The 16,831-nt window shown below is 38.1% G+C and overlaps 1 protein-coding gene across 2 annotated transcripts in view; it reads left to right on the top strand.

The window, feature by feature from the left end:
• The window catches only part of USO1 (USO1 vesicle transport factor), a 119,184-nt gene that overhangs the window by 9,856 nt on the left and 92,497 nt on the right, over window positions 1–16,831 (top strand). The window lies entirely within an intron of this gene.

Genomic DNA, 16,831 nt, shown 5'->3' with positions numbered 1-16,831 from the left:
ATCTCTGGCATTGTTTCTGTCACCAAGGCCATATTTTCCAACTACCGATCCTTCTTTGTTTCCACCTTTCGTATTCCGGTCACCAGTAATTATCAGTGCATCCTGATTGCATGTTCGAGCAATTTTAGACTGCAAAAGTTGGTAAAAGTCTTTAATTCATCTTTGGCCTTAGTGGTTGGTGCATAAATTTAAATAAAAGTCATATTAACTGGCCTTCCTTGAAGGCGTATGGATATTATCCTATCACTGACAGCGTTGTACTTCGGGATGGATCTTGAAATGCTCTTTTCGATAATTAATGTAATGCCATTCCTCTTCAAGTTGTCATTCCCGGCACAGTAGACTGTAAGATTGTCCGATTCAAAATGACCAATACTAGTCCATTTCAGCTCACTAATGCCTAGGATATTGATGTTTATGCATTCCATTTCATTTTTGACGATTTCCAATTTTCCTGGGTTCATATTTCGTACATTCCAGGTTCTCATTATTAATGGGTGTTTTCAGCTATTTCTTCTGATTTTGAGTCATGCCTCATCAGCAAATGAAGGTCTCCAAAGCTTGACTCCATCCACATCAGTAAGGCTGACTGTACTTTGAGGAGACAGCTCTTCCCCAGTCATCTTTTGGGTGCCTTCCAACCTAAGGGGCTCATTTTCCAGCACTGTATCAGATAGTGTTCCACTGCTATTCGTAAGGTTTTCACTGGCTATTTCTTTTCAGAGGTAGACTGCTGGGTCCTTCTTCCTCGTCTGCTGTAGTCTGGAAGCTCAGCCAAAACCTGTTCGCCATGGGTGACCTTGCTGCTGTTTGAATACCGGTGGCATAGGTTCCACCATCACAGTAAGACACAAGCCCCCACAGTACGATAAACTGACGGACACGTGAGGCTTGGTATCTTAGGTTGTGTGAAATACAACTTTCGCTATCATTAGCTATCAGGCTGGTTTTTTCCAAAAAGAGGTAGAAATCTGGATTTTTACATAAAATCTTTTGAATTTTAAACGTTGGCTTAAAAATTGTTTTAAACACAAATTTTTTTTTTTTTCCTGGAGGTCTCTGCTTTAGGTTTATCTGTATTTGTCAGATTGTATTTATTTATTGTGTGATCCATAAGGTTTTTTTTTTAATTGTGCTTTAGGTGAAAGTTCACAGCTCTAGTTTCTCATTCAAAAATTTATACACGTATTGTTGTGTGACATTGGTTGCAATCCCCACAATGTAACAGCACTGTCCCCCTTTCCTTCCTGGGTTCCCCAGCCGTTTGTCCAGTTTTCCTTTCTTTTCTTGCCTTCTCATCTTGCTTTTGGGCAGGCGTTGCCCATTTGGTCTCATATATTTGATTGAACTAAGAAGCATGCTCATCACGTGTGTTATTGTTTGTTTTATAGACCTGTCTAATCTTTGTCTGAAAAGTGGGCTTCAGGAATGATTTTAGTTCTGAGTTAGCAGAGTGTCTAGGGGTCATAGTCTCAGGGGTTCCTCCAGTCTCTGTCAGAGTAAGTCTGGTCTTTTTTTATGAATTTGAATTTTGTTCTACATTTTTGTTCCGCTCTGTGCAGGACTCTGTGTTACGATCTCTGTTAGAGCAGTTAGTGGTGAAAGCCAGGCACTATCTAGTTCTTTCTGTGCTCAGGCTGGTGGAGGCTGTGGTTCATGTGGTCCATTAGTGCTTTGGACTAATATTTTCCTTGTGTCTTTGGTATTCTTCATTCTCCTTTGCCCCAGATGGGATGGGACCAATAGATGTGTCTTAGATGGCCACTCACAAGCTTTTAAGGCCCCAGATGCTGCTCACCAAAGTAGGGTGCAGAACGTGTTCTTTATGAACTGAGTTATGCCAGTTGACCTAACGACCCCCTGAGACTATAGTCCCCAGCCCTCAGCCCCAGCAACTTGGTCCTTTAAGGTGTTTGGATGTGTCTAGGAAACTTCTGTGCCTTTGTCTTGTTCAGGTTGTGCTGACTTCCGCTATATTGTGTGTTGTCTTTCCCTTCAGCAGAGTTGACACTTGTCTGCTATCTATTTAGTCATTTCCCCTCTCCCTTCCTCCCCACCCTTGTAACCGTCAAACAGTGTTTTTTTCCTCTGTGTGTAAACCTTTCTTGAGTTCTTATGATAGTGGTCTCATACAATATTTGTTTTTTGTGATTGACTTATTTTACTCAGAGTAATGCCCTCCAGATTCACCTGTGTTGTGAGATGTTTTGCAAATTCATCATTGTTCTTTATCATTAAGGAGTATTCCATTGTGTATATGTACCAGAATTTGTTTATCCATTTATCTGTTGATGGGCTCTTAGGTTGTTTTCATCTTTTTGCTGTTGTGAATAGTGCTACAGTGAACATGGGTGTGCACATGTCTATTCAAGTAATCACTTTTATTTCTTTAGGATATATTCCTTGGAGTGAGATTGCTGGATCATATGGTATTTCTGTTTCTAGCTTTTTAAGGAAGCACCATACTGTTTTTCAAAGTGGTTGTACAATTTTACTTTCCCACCAGCCGTGCATAACAGTTCCAATCCCCCTACAGCCTCTCCAACATTTGTTATTTTGTGTTTTATTGATTAGTGCCAGTAGTGTCAGGGCGAAATGGTGTATCATTCTAGCTTTGATTTGCATTTCTCTAATGACTTTTTTTTAATGACTAGTGATCACAAGCATTTCCAGTCTTCTTTTAGCCTTCTGAGTGCCTTCTTTAGCAAAGTGTTTGTTCATATCCTTTGCCCATTTTTTAATAGGAATATTTATCTTTTTGTTGTTCAGGTGTTAAAGTATTTTGTAGATTTTAGAGATTAGACCCTTGTCAGATGTGATGTAGCCAACATTTTTTTCCCAATCTCTAGGGTCCCTGTTCTCTTTTTACTCTTTTGGTGAAGTCTTTTGATAAGCATAAAGGGTATCATTTTTAGGAGTCTCAGTTACCTAGTTTTCCTTCTGGTGTTTGTGGATTTTTCATGCATTGGGGTCCCTAGGGTTGTCCCTATTTTTAATTCCATGATGTTTATCATTTTACGTTTTACATTTGGATCATTGATCCCTTTTGAGTTAGTTTTTGTATATGATGTGAGGTATGGATCTTGTTTCATTTTTTTACAGGTGGACATCCAGTTATGCCAGTACCATTTGTTAAAGAGACTATCTTTTCCCCATTTAATGGACTTTGGCCCTTTGTCAAATATGAGCTATTCATAGACTGATGGATTTATGTCTGGGTTTTCAATTCCATTGGTCTATGTGTCTGTTGTACCAGTACCAGCCTGTTTTGACTACTGTGGCTGTTGTAACAGGTTCTAAGATCAGGTAGTGTGAGGCCTCCCACTTTGTTCTTTGTCTTCAGTAATGCTTTACTTATTTGGGGCCTTTTCCCTTTTTTCTTTTTTATTGTGGTAAAAATATATACAACAAAACATATGCCATCTCAATAATTTCTACATGTACAATTCAGTGACAACACAAATAGATTTTAAAAAATAATTTAGCAGATGTATTATGATTTTATCAAGTGAAAGTAATGAGTCTCATATAGGTAAACATGAGTATTTTAAAAGTAGGGCTTTGAGTATACTCTAGGTATACTTTTAATATTCAGAACTCTAAATATTGAGTATTGAATAACCTAGGAGTTTATCTAGTTCATCCCTTTATTTTGTAGATGATGAGACTGACTTAGATCATATTTAAAGTATGCAGAAACCAGATGAACAATGATTCAGTTAAGTGGTGTGCTAGAACATGTAATTTAAAAAAGGCAAGGTCTAATATATTCTGGAAATTTCTTTAAATTTTTCTCTTTAGTAATTAAAGCAATAGTGAGAACATTATTATTATAAATAGATCAATGTATAGTCTAAAATTGCCTCTCCTTCCCTTCATCATCTCACTTCCCATCACCAGGGGTAATCTCTAATAAAGTTTGGTGTATGTCCTTCCAGAGTATTTTCTCTGTATTTACCGATACATGTATTTACACAAATGAGCTTCATTATAAAAGTGGAATAAATATATTCTGATATTTACTTTTTAAAAGCTCAGTAGTAAATCTTGGGAATTTTTCTATTCAGTGCCCAATGAACATAATAGATATTTTTCTAGCATGTTCTAAAAAATGCTTATAAATTTCCTTGTTTCAAGCAAAGAGGTTGAAGTATCTGTTTCCTGTTGTTACAATTTTCTGTTCTATAACCTTATGTATGTTGGTAGTATTTACATCTGTTTATTCAGACTGTGAAGCTCTAGGACGGTTACTTGTTGTTTGTGTACTGAATGGTCATCTGAAATGGTATGCCTGTAGTATGCTGAGATAGGCCTAGGGGCATACTTTTCTGCCTTTTTGATAAAGTTGACAGGATTAATTTCTTTTATATTATAACTCACTGTTCTGATCAATAATGGCAGCAAAAAGTTCATTGTTACGGAGCAAGATGGCATTAAAACCTGTGAGGTTCATGTAGATGAGAGTGTTGAGGCTAAGACAGGAATTTGTAATTTCAAGGTTACAGACTGAAGGTCTGAATTTTGCTTTTAGTTACTAGTTGGCTTTCTTGGTCAGTTTCTGAGAGAGTGAGATGCTAGCAGCGAAATCTTTCACCTGCAGATCCAATTTGGAACACTGAATAAACATGTCCTTTAACTTTAGAAAACTGTCCTCCTTCCTTCTGATGGTAACATATTCATCTACTGTTTCCCTGCTTTTCTCCTTCATTCTTGTTACCCATTATTCACGCTTCCATTGATATTCATCCAATTCAGTGCTTAGCTTAGGGACCTCTGACCAGCTGTGCTATCTAGTGTATCACTCTCCCTCCAGTCACTGTCCCATTTCTCTCATAAGTGTACTTACCACTTTCTGTATTTATCTCGTTTATTTTTAATTTGTTATGTTGTCTTGTTGCCATTAGATTATAGCTTCATTAGAGTAGATACTTTCTCTAGTGAATCACTGCTATATCTTCAGGATAAAACAATGCCTTGCAAAATGTTAAGTAGTTTAATACAGTGTTGCCCAAACTGTCTGGTGAGGGACAAGTTGTTGTTGGTTGTTGTTTTTTATTTTTAGTCCATCACATACTCATACTTTTGTAAAGCACAATAAAAGTGAATTACTAGAAAAGTGAAATCTCACACACACACCCCCATGGACATACAAAGTACAAGCCCTGGTTTGTTTTTTTTTTTTTTAGATCCAGTGGTCATGAAAGCGCACAGTGGCTGTAGAAATTCCGAAATGCTTAGTCCCAATTTCTGAACTTAACCTTGTCACAGAATACTGCTTGGGCTGCGCTGACCATGGCACCCACTTTGAGTAGCCAAAACCAAAAACCAAACCCACTGCCATCGAGTGGATTCCAACTCCTAGCGACCCTATAGGACAGAGTAGAACTGCCCCGTAGAGTTTCCAGGGAGCACCTGGTGGATTCAAACTGCCGACCTTTTGGTTAGCAGCCATAGCACTTAACCACGACGCCACCAGGGTTGTACCCTAGTATTTGTTGAATTTGTGAATGTTTCACCAGCTTCAGGGTTACAACAGAATTCTTCAGACTAGATTGCCGCCATGACTTTTGACCTTGCCAAACCCCAGAGTATTTCTTAGATTTAGAAGGGTAATTACTGATTCATTATAGCAAACTTAAGCTTGCTTATTCACTGCTGCTTAGAAATTATTTTATCCAATCTTCTTTTTTTAAAAATTAACTATTTAATTTTTTCCTTATTCCTTTTTGATTCTGTAATTTAGTAGGGTTTTTGTTTTTAAAAAACAATTACAAAAAAAATACATGCTTTTTAAGGAAAATCTGTGGAAATACGTAAAATGAAAAGCCCTCATAAATGTACATTTAAGGTACTTCTGTTTTTGTTTTCTATTGTTATCGTGCTGCATTGATTTTTCTTGTATTTGTGACTATACGTGTACATATATTGCATACGGTAAATTCCTAGAAGTTAAGTTCCAAACAGTAGCTGTTCCAGACTTTTTGTTTAGAACCCTAAGCCTCTTAAATTTAGTTCTTTCCATTATTCCTTTGCATTCTTATTTATCCCTTCAGCTCTTTGTCCATTGCTACCACCCAGAATACTTTTTTTTAAATGTTATTCCTTGTTTGTCATCATAAACTCAGTTTTTTTATGCCTGTAATCTTCCCATTCCAATTTGTACTTATATCTCAGCCACATTTTTTTTATTGTGCTTTAAGTGAAAGTTTACAAATCAAGTCAGTCTCTCATACAAAAATTTATATACACCTTGCTATGTCCTCCTAGTTGCTGTCCCCCAATGAGACAGCACACTCCTCCTCTCCACCCTCAGCCAGATTAATTCTTTAAAAAATGAGTATATTCCTATAGCTTTTCTGAAACACTTATGTACTGTTAAGTTTTTCTTAGATAGCTGGCTGATTGGGATCATAGCTTTCCCAAAGTAAGGCTCCCAATTCCATTAAAACAAGGGACTGCCTTGTCTGGGCAGTTAAGTCAAAGGCTTACCAGAATCCTTAGTGGGCTGTGAGCAGAAGCTATTCACAGGAACTGCATTATGATGTCCCCTATTTACGAAAAAACTACAGTCCCTATAGTTTGCAGTAGATACTTGGACTTAACATTTCTCTGCACAGAAGGCGATGTAGGGTGGTAGGAAGAATGTGGGCTTTGGAGTGAGACATCCATGGCTGGGTTAGAATCTGAGGTGTGCCGCTAAATGGGCAGTGTATTCTTGGGTACATTGTTTTGTTTTAAGCCTTAGTTTCTTCTTCTGTAAAATGAGTATATCAGTTTGGGTTTTGGCTCAGTGCTATAACAGAGGCCACAAAACATAGACCTAACCAAAACAGAAGTTTATTTCTTTCTCCAGTAATAGACTAAGCTTAGCAGGCAATCCCTAGGGTAGGGTAGAGCTCCTCGAGGTGGTCCAGGTATCCTAGTGCTGCTTTTTATCTTGTTTTGCCATCTCATAGAATGCTGCCCTTGTTTGAATGATTGAAGGTGCCTCTTTACCACCAGGCCAAAGTTCCAGACTGGGGGAAGAAGAAAGAAGTGAAGAACAAATAGCGTCCTATTAAGGACATGACCTAAAAGGTGCTCACAGTTCATTGACAAAAATGTAGTAATGCCTAGCTGCAGGGAAGGCTTGAGAAAGTAATGTAGGTGGATAGCCATGTATCCAGCTAAAACTTACAGGGCTGTAAGAATTAAAATGAAGAAGTTATACAAATGGCCAACAAGTACATAAAAAGAAGTTCAACATTACTGGTCATTTGTTGTTGTTGTTAGATGCCTTCAAGTCAATGCCAAGTAATGTGACTGATTCTACCCGTATGTTTTCTTTTAGGAATTTTATGGCATTATTTCTTACATTTAGATGTTTGATCCATTTCGAGTTAATTTTTGTATATAGCCGACCACCATTCCAATTTTGCACATTTCAGTTTGAGCTCCCTACCCCCTTTGGGATTGTCATGGGATTGAATTATGTCTCCCCAAAAAAGTGTGTATCAATTGAGTGGGCCCTGATTCCTAGTATTGTGTAATTTTCCTATATGTTGTAAACCCTGCCTCTATGATGTTAATGAGGGAGAAATAGGCGGTGGTTGTGTTAGTGAGGCAGGACTCAACCTACAGGATTGGATTGTGTCTTGAGGCAATCTCATGAGATATAAAAAGTATAAAGGTATAAAGATATAAAAGGTAGGAGCAAGCAGAGAGACAGGGGGACCCCATACCACCAAGAAAGCAGCATCAGGAGCAGAGCATGTCCTTTGGACACAGGGTCCTGGTGCTGGAGAAGCCCCTTGACAAGGGAAATATTGAGGACAAGGACCTTCTTCCAGAGCCAACAGAGAGAGAAAGCCTTCCCCTCGAGATGACACCCTGAATTTGGACTTTTAGCCTACTTTACTTTGGGAAAATAAACTTTTTTTTGTTAAAGCCATCCACTTGTGGTATTTCTGTTATAGCAACACTAGATAACTAAGACAGGGATCTAGGTCAATTTTGTTGATCTTTTTAAAGAGCCAATTTTTTGTTTTTTATTTTTCTATTCTCTATATTTCATGACTCACAGCAGCCCTACAGGATGAGTCAGATTGATTCGACAGCACTGGGGTTTTGTTATATTTCATTAATTTCTGCTCTAATCTTTATTATTTCCTTATTTCTGCTTACTTTAAGTTTAGTTTGCTCTTTTTTCCCAGTATCTCAAGGTGGAAAGTAAATTATCGATTTGAAGTCTTTCTTGTTTTTTAATACGTAGGCATTTACAGTTATAAATTTCCCTCCAAGAGCTGTTTTAGCTGTATTCCATAAGTTTTGGCGTTTGTCTTCTGTTTCATTTGAAGTATTCTGTAAATCCCTTTTTTTTTTTCTTTGATCCATTGGTTATTTAGGAATGTGTTGTTTAATTTCTACATGCTTGTGATTTTCCTGTATTTCTTTTGTCATTTATTTGTAATTTTATTCCATTGTGGTCAGATAACATACTTTGTATTATTTCAGACTTTTAAAAATTTATTGAGGTTTGTTTTATGTTCTAGCATAGGGTCTATCCTAGAGAATGTTCTACATGCACTTGAAAAATCTATGTTCTGCTTATTTTAAATGGAGTGTTCTATAAATGTCTGTTAGGTCTAGTTGTTCCAGAGTGTTACTTAGGTGTTCTATTTCCTTGCTGATCATCTGCCATGTTGTTCTGTATTGAAAGTGGTGTATTGAAGTCTCTAACTATTATTGTTGTAGTATCTATTTCTCCTTTCAATTCTGTCGTTTTTGCCTTATGTATTTTGGTATTCTGTTGGGTCCGTTATTATGTCTTCCTCACAGACTGATTCTTTTATCATTATAAAATGTCCCTGTATATCTCTAGTAATATTTTTTGTTTTAAATTACAACCTATTTTGTCTGATTTTATTATAGCCACTCCGGCTCGCATATCATTGCTGGTTACATGATACGTCTTTTTCCATATATTTACTTTCAAATTTATTTGTGTCTTTGAATCTAAACTATGTCTCCTGTAGTAGATCTCTCTTTTTAAAAAAAAATCCAGTCTTACAATCTCTGCCTTTTGATCAAATTGTTTGATTGATTGAGCAGAGAGAAGAGGGACCTCCTACCACCAAGAAACAAGAGCAAGGAGAAGAGCACATACTTTGGACCCTGGGTCCCTGCACTGAGAAACAAACTCCTAGACCAAGGGAAGATTGATGACAAGGACCTTCCCCCAAAACTGACAGAAAAAAAAAGCCTTCCCCTGGAGTCAGATTTCTAGCCCCCCAGACTGTGAGAGAATAAATTTCTGTTAAAGCCATCTACTTGTCGTATTTCAGTTATAGCAGCACTAGATAACTGAGACAGAATTTGGTATCAGGAGAGTAGGGTGTTGCTCTAACAGATACCTACAGTGTTAGAGCAGATTGTTAACAAAAAAATGTTAACAAAAAATTGTGAAGACACATTGTTAGTGGAAGCAGTTTTGGAAATGATAATGGGGAGAGGAGGGAAGAGTTTTAAAATGCCTAATGGTAAAAGCCTAGATTGCCTTGAAGAGACTGTTGGTGGAATTATGGACATCAAAGACAATCCTGGTGGGGACTCAGAAGGAAGTCCAAAAGCTAGCAGAACAAATTACATTAACTCTCAAGGCTTAAAATAATCCTCTTTTCCCTGAGACCATATGGGCAATGGTCCTGCCCTCCAGACTCTAGGTATTGGCCACACTCTCTAGTCCTAGTCGGAGGCCCTTTGGCCTAGGCTTCAGCTCTGCCTTCCAGGCCTACTGGGATGGCAACTCTGCTCCCTTGGCTTTGGGTGACCCTATTCTTCTAGTCCACCAGAGTGGCAACCCTACCTCCTTGGCCCTGGCAGACCCTGTTCTTCTGCCCCTTGGGCATAGCAGCCCCGCCCCCTCATCTATGGGCGACAGCCCCATCCCCTTGGCAGTCATCAACAGCAGCCCCACATTTCAGAACCTAGTTGGCAAATATTTGACTCTTTGAAACTTAGGAGGCTGTGACCCCACCCTTTGAAGTCAAGAAGGCCCTGCTTCCTGTATTTTCAACAACTCTGCTGATCTCCAAGCTGCTCCAGGGGTGGTCCTTTTCTTTTCTTGGAGGACAACAGTTATAGCTACTTTGGCCTGTTTCCTGCTTGTAGAATTCCAAGACCCAGACAACATTCTTCCCTTTCGTTCTTTCTCTGTCTTCTTTAGTCTAAGCTAATGGGTTTTCTGCAGTGGTAGTTGGTTAGATCCATCAGTCACAGGCTTAATCTCCTTAACAAACGATTGGGAAGCCACATTGTTAGTGAACATTCTAGGACCTGTGTTCTTAGTTCGTACAACAGAATTTTTCAAATCTTTAAGTTCTGTTTCCATTTTGCACATTTCTTTTTTAAGTCCATCTCTATTTCCTTTCACATTTTACTGTAAGTGGCAAGGAGAAACCACATTGCCTTTTAAGATCTTGCTTGGAAATCTCATCAGTCAGGTATCCAAGTTCATCACTTTCCATTTCTACTTTCTGCCAAACATTTGAACCTAATTTAGACAAGTTCTTTACCACCGCATAAAAAACATCGCCCTCCCTCTGCTGTCCAGTCACATGTTCATTTTCTTTTAAAGCCTCACCAGAAGTACATTTAACATCCATATTTCTAGCAACATTCTGTTGCTGGCACCATATGTATTCTCTAAGATGATAAGAGACTTTCTCTATAACTCTCCTTCCTTCCTTTTCAACCCTCACCAGAATTGCCTTTGACGTCCATAATTCTACCGACAGTCTTCTTCAAGGCAATCTAAGCTTTCACCACTAGGCACCTTAAAACTCTTCCAGCCTCCACCCATTACCCAATTCCCAAGCCACTTCCATATTGTAGGTGTTTGTTAGAGCAGCACCCCTATTTCTTGGTACTGAATTCTACCTTATTTAGTGCTGCTATAACGGAAATAGCTCAAGTGGGTGGTTTTAACAAACATTTATTTTCTTAGAGGTTAAGAGTTCAGGGTGCTGGCTCTAGGGGAAGGCTTTCTTTCTCTTTTGGCTCTGGAGGAAGATCGTTGTCTCTTCAGAGCTTCTGCTCCTGGGCCGTCTTCATGTGGATTGGCCTCTCTCTTCCCCCTTCTCTGCTTCTCTACTTTGATTGTTTAATCTCATATCTCAAAAGAGATTGACTGAAGATATGCCATATGCTAATACTGTCTCATTAATGTAACAAGGACAACCCATTCTTGAATGGGATTCTCATCACAAGCGTAGAGGTTAGGATTTATAACACAGATTTTGGGGGGACATAATTCAATTCATAATACCCATGTATGTGGACCATATAGAAATTACTTTTTTCAAATTACGTGAGTAAAATCTGGGTACTTCTTTTTCAAAAAACGGAACTTGGCAATAAAACAGTTACAGCAAAGTGGATTTTTACTTTTAAAGGAAATAAACATTTAGAGGAATTAATTACAGAAAAGAATCCAAGTTTATTATGCATCATTACTTTCTTACAGATTCAGTTTTCTTCCCAAAGAGCCTCTATTTGGCAATATTTATTACCAACTTGGTGTAGAAAAAATAGTATTTGACCACAAGTCAAGGAGCCCTGGTGGTGCAGGGTTTAGTTAAGCACTTGGCTCCTAACTGAAAGGTCAGCAGTTTGAACCCACCAGTCACTCTGTGGAAAAAGATGTGGCAGTCTGCGTCTGTAAAGATTTTGTTATTGTTGTTAAAAAAAAAATTAAAAAAAAAAAAATTAGGTACCGTCAAATCGTTTCTGACCCATAGCAACTCTACGTACAACAGAACAAAATGCTGCCTGGTCCTGTGCCATCCTCACTATCGTTGCTATGTTTGAGCCCATCCTTGCAGCCACTGTGTCAGTCCATCTCATTGAGAGTCTTCCTTTCTTTCACTGACCCTCTACTTTACCAAGCATGATGTCCCTCTCCAGAGGCTGATCCCTCCTGATAACATGTCCAAAGTACGTAAGGTGAAGTCTCGCAGTTTTTACTTCGGAGGAGCATTTTGGCTCTGCGGCTTCCAAGACAGATTTGCTTGTTTCTCTGGTAGTCCATGGTATATTCAGTATACTTCGTCAACATTGTAATTCTTTGGACTTCCTTGTTCATTGTCCAGCTTTCGCATGCATATAAGGCTATTGAAAAATACCATGGCTTGAGTTAGGCGCACCTTAGTCCTTAAAATGACACATTTGCTTTTTAACACTTGAGATAGGTCTTTTGCAGCAAATTTGGCCAGTGTTTTGATTTCTTGTCTGCTTCCCTGGGCATTGATTCTGGATGCAAGTAAAGTAAAATCATTGACAACTTCATTATTTTCTCTGTTTATCATTATGTTGCATATTGGTCTAGCTGTAAGAATTTTTGTTTCCTTGATGTTGAGGCGTAATCCATATTGAAGCTTGTAGCCTTTTATCTTTATCGTTAAGTGCTTCAAGTCCTCTTTACTTTCTGAAGGCAAAGTTGTATCATCTGTATATCTCAGGTTGTTAATGAGTCTTCCTCCAATCCTGATTACATCCTTGAAAACTCTGTGGAGCAGTTCTACTCTGTCCTTAGGGTCACTGTGAGTTGGAATCACCTCGACGGCAGTGGGTTTTTTAGTGACTGCAAGTCAGAATAATGGCTTCGCAATCTGAGATTGTCACTGAATATTGTGTGTTTAGTTTTAATGAGGATTTGGACTAACCTATTGCGGTTGAGTCAATTCCAATTCATAGCGACCCTGTAGGACAGAGTAGAACTGCCCCATAGAGTTTCCAAGGAGCGCCTGGTGGATTCGAACTGCCGACCCTTTGGTTAGCAGCCATAGCACTTAACCACTAGGCCACCAGGGTTTCCTTGAAATATCTAGAGTAGGTAAATCCATAGAGACAGAAAGCATACTGGTTGCTAGGGGCTGGGGGGAGGTGGGAGAATGAGGATTGACTGCTTAATGGGTACTTCTTTTTGGTTGCCCTCTATATATCTGAATTACTGATGTTTATATAGGAGCCCTGGTAGTGCAGTGGTTAGGAGCTCAGCTGCTAACCAAAAGGTCAGCAGTTTGAATCCATCAGCCACTCCTTGGAAACCCTATGGGGCAGTTCTGCTCTGTCTTATAGGTTTGCTAAGAGTTGAAATCGACTGGATGGCAATGAGTTTTTTTGGGTTTTGTATGTGACATTTTCCAAATTATGGTCTGTAGAATTCTGGCATCTCATAAAATATTAATAGATTTCTCACGATACTAGAACCAGTGGGAAATGCTGAGTTATACAAAATTAATAGGTTTCTGCACTGCAGGATTTCTGTGCTAATTTACATTTCTTTGTACAGCAGATGTAGTATGATAACCAATGTCTAGCTTCACTTCTTTATTTTATTCATCCTAATTGTTCACATTTACAAATTATTCATCTTTAAATTGTTTACTTCATAATAATTATATCAGGTTTCCCAAATGGACATAATTTAATTTTCTCTTTATTAAATAACTAATTTTTTTCTGCTATAATTTTTTTAAATCATTAGAAAAATTACTCTCAGCTTAAAGAATTTCTGAGGTGAAAAATAGCTTTATTTTCCTAAGCAGGATTATAATTTCCTCTACTTGAGTCTTGTACAATGTTAATTTTTTTTTTTTTCCCCTAGGTAGCTTATAGTTGATAGGAATAGGGAATTTTTTTTGGACGTGTTCTGCTTTTTCCTGGCCCTAGACCTCGAGCCGTGATTCTGTATCTGGGATTTCCATCTCCGTTGGAGCACTCTTCCCAGTATCCTGCAGGGCTTGAATCCAGCCTCAGCTTCACCGGTGGTTCTTGTGGAGGGACTCGTGTTTCATGTCTGAAAGCGCCATAGTTCATGTTTGTTGAGTGTTTGGAAATCCAGAAGCTATTTGATGTTGGTGGAGAAATTTAGCTTTCGAAATACTGGAATGTCGTAATCCTAGAGTTTGGAGGTTTGCTCTGTTTTTACTTTAAGTTTTTTGAGCTCTAAGTATGCCATATTTTGAGCTTTGTTATTTTTTAAAAAGCTTTATTGAGATATAATTCACATGCCACACCGTTCACCCATTTAAAGTATACAGTTCCGTGGTTTTTAGTATTTTCACAGATATGTGCAACCTTACCACTGTCAATTTTAGAACATTTTCATCATCTCAGAATGAAACCTCGGGCTGTTTAGCTCTTAGCCCCCATCCTTTCAACATACACAGCGCTAAACCACCTCTCATCTACTTTCTATCTCTGTAGATTTCCTTATTCTGGACATCTCATTTGAATGGGGTCTTACAATGTTGTCTTTTGTGACTAGCTTCTTTCACTTAGCATAATGTTGTCTTGTTCATCCACGTTGTAGCATGTATCCATACTTCATTCTTTTTTAAAACCAAATTATATTCCATCGTATGGATAGTGGTTAAAGCACTTGGCTGCTAACTGAAATGTTGGTGGTTTGAACCCACCAGTCGCTCCACTTCCATAAAGATTTGCAGCCTTGGAAACCCTACGGGGCAGTTCTACTGTGTCCAATGAAGTCATTATGAGTCCAAATCGACTTCACAAAAGTGGATTTTGGGGGGTTTGGTGTGGATATACTGTAATTTGTTTATCCATTTGTCAGTTGATGGACATTTGAACTGTTTCCACTTTTTAGCTATTAGGAGTAATACTACTATGAAAATTTGTGTACAGGTTTTTGTGTGGACACATGCTTTTATTTCTCTTGGGTATGTACCTGAGAGTGGAATTGTTGGGTCGTATGGTAATTGTGTGAAGCAGTGGTTAAGAGTTACAGCTGCTAAGCAAAAGGTCAACAGTTTGGATCCACCAGCTGCTCCTTGGAAACCCTACAAGGCAGTTCAACTCTGCCCTGTTGAGTGGCTATGAGTCGGAATCTACTCTATGCCAATGTTTTTTGTTTTTTTTTTCTTGTTTATATAATTTTGTGTTTAACTTTATTCTGCTATAAAATGTTTTCCACAGTGACTACACCAGTTTACATTCCAGTTTCTTCACACATCCCCAGCACTTGTTATTGTCCATTTTTTTTTGTTGTAGTTATTCTGGTGGGTATGAAGTTCTATCTCATTGTGGTTTTGATTTACATTTTCCTGATGACTAACTTTTTAAACAGCTTTTTTGAGATACAATTCTCATGCCATACAATTCACCTGTTTAAAATGTACAGTTCTCTGGTCATTAGTATAGTCACAGATTCCTGCCTAATTACCGTGACGAGAACCTCCCCCCTATACCGTGGTAAACAGAAGTGGCAAGAGGGAGGGGACATCATTGTCTTCTTGTTCTTAGGGGGAAAGCTTTCTTTTACAACTAAGTATGATCTTGGTTGTGGTTTTTTTGTAGATGCCCCCTAAGGAGTTGTAGAAGTTCTCATCTATTCCTGCTTTGTTGAGTGTTTTTATCATAAAGGGTGTTGAACCTTGTCAAATGCTTTTTCTGCATCTTTGGAGATTATCATGTATTTTTTTTCCTTTATTAATATGGCATATTACATTGATTGATTTTTCATATGTTGAGCTAATCTTACATTCCTGAGTTAAAGCATATTTGGCCATGGTATATAATCCTTTCAATTTGTTGCTGCATTTGGTTTGCCAAGATTTTGTTGAAATTTTTACATCTATATTCTGTTATTTTAATTTGCCCTTTCCCTAATATGTACATTTTCTTCGATGATGTGTCTGTTCAAATATTTTGCTCATTTTCGTTGGGTTGTTTTTATTATTAAGATTTGAGATTTCTTTTATGTATATCTGGAGACAAGTCTTTTTATCAGATACATGATTTACAAATAAGTTTTCTCAGCTGCTGGTCTTTTTAGGAGCAAATGATATAAAGCCCAATTTATTAAGTTTCTCTTTTATGGATGTGCTTTTAGTACATATCTGAGAAATCTTTGCCTAACAAAAGGTCACAAAGATTTCCTCCTATACTTTCTTCTAGAAGTTTTTTTTTTTTTAAAGTTTTTATTGTAAATACAACAATTTGCCATTTTAACCATTTTTAATGCCACGATTCAGTGGCATTAATTCACAATGTGAAACTATCACCTCTATTTAAAAAACTTTTCTATTTTATTTATTTTAATATTTTTTAACAGTTTTTTTTTTTTTAATTTTTATTAAGCTTCAAGTGAACATTTACCATTCCAATCAGTCTGTCACATGTAGGTTTACATACATCTTACTCCCTTCTCCCACTTGCTCTCCCCCTATTGAGTCAGCCCTTGCAGTCTCTCGTTTCATGCCAATTTTGCCATCTTCCCTCTCTCTCTATCTTCCCATCCCCCCTCCAGTCAAGAGTTGCCAACACACTCTCCAGTGTCCACCTGATTTAATTAGCTCACTCTTCATCAGCATCTCTCTCCCCCCCACTGACCAGTCCTTTTCATGCCTGATGATTTGTCTTCGGGGATGGTTCCTGTCCTGTGCCATCAAAAGTTCTGGGGAGCATTGTCTCTGGGATTCCTCTAGTCGCAGTCATACCATTAGGTATGGTCTTTTCATGAGAATTTGGGGTCTGTATCCCATTGGTCTCCTGCTCCCTCAGGAGTTGTCTGTTGTGCTCCCTGACAGGGCAGACATCGATTGTGGCCAGGCACCAACTAGTTCTTCTGGTCTCAGGATAATGTAGGTCTCTGGTTCATGTGGCCCTTTCTGTCTCTTGGTAGAAGTTTTATAGTTATGAGTTTCTGGGTCTTTTTATAATGCAATTTTACACACACACAACTTGTACTGTTGCTGGAGTAGGCTATAATTTATATATTGTTTTACAACTTATTATTTTTTGTGTTGTTTATTAGATCACGCTGTTT

The sequence above is a fragment of the Loxodonta africana genome, chromosome 5 (genome assembly GCF_030014295.1).
Source record: "Loxodonta africana isolate mLoxAfr1 chromosome 5, mLoxAfr1.hap2, whole genome shotgun sequence".
Taxonomy (NCBI): domain Eukaryota; kingdom Metazoa; phylum Chordata; class Mammalia; order Proboscidea; family Elephantidae; genus Loxodonta; species Loxodonta africana.
The sequence above is the reverse complement of the archived record's forward strand: the minus strand, read 5'-3'. Positions and strand labels throughout refer to the sequence as shown.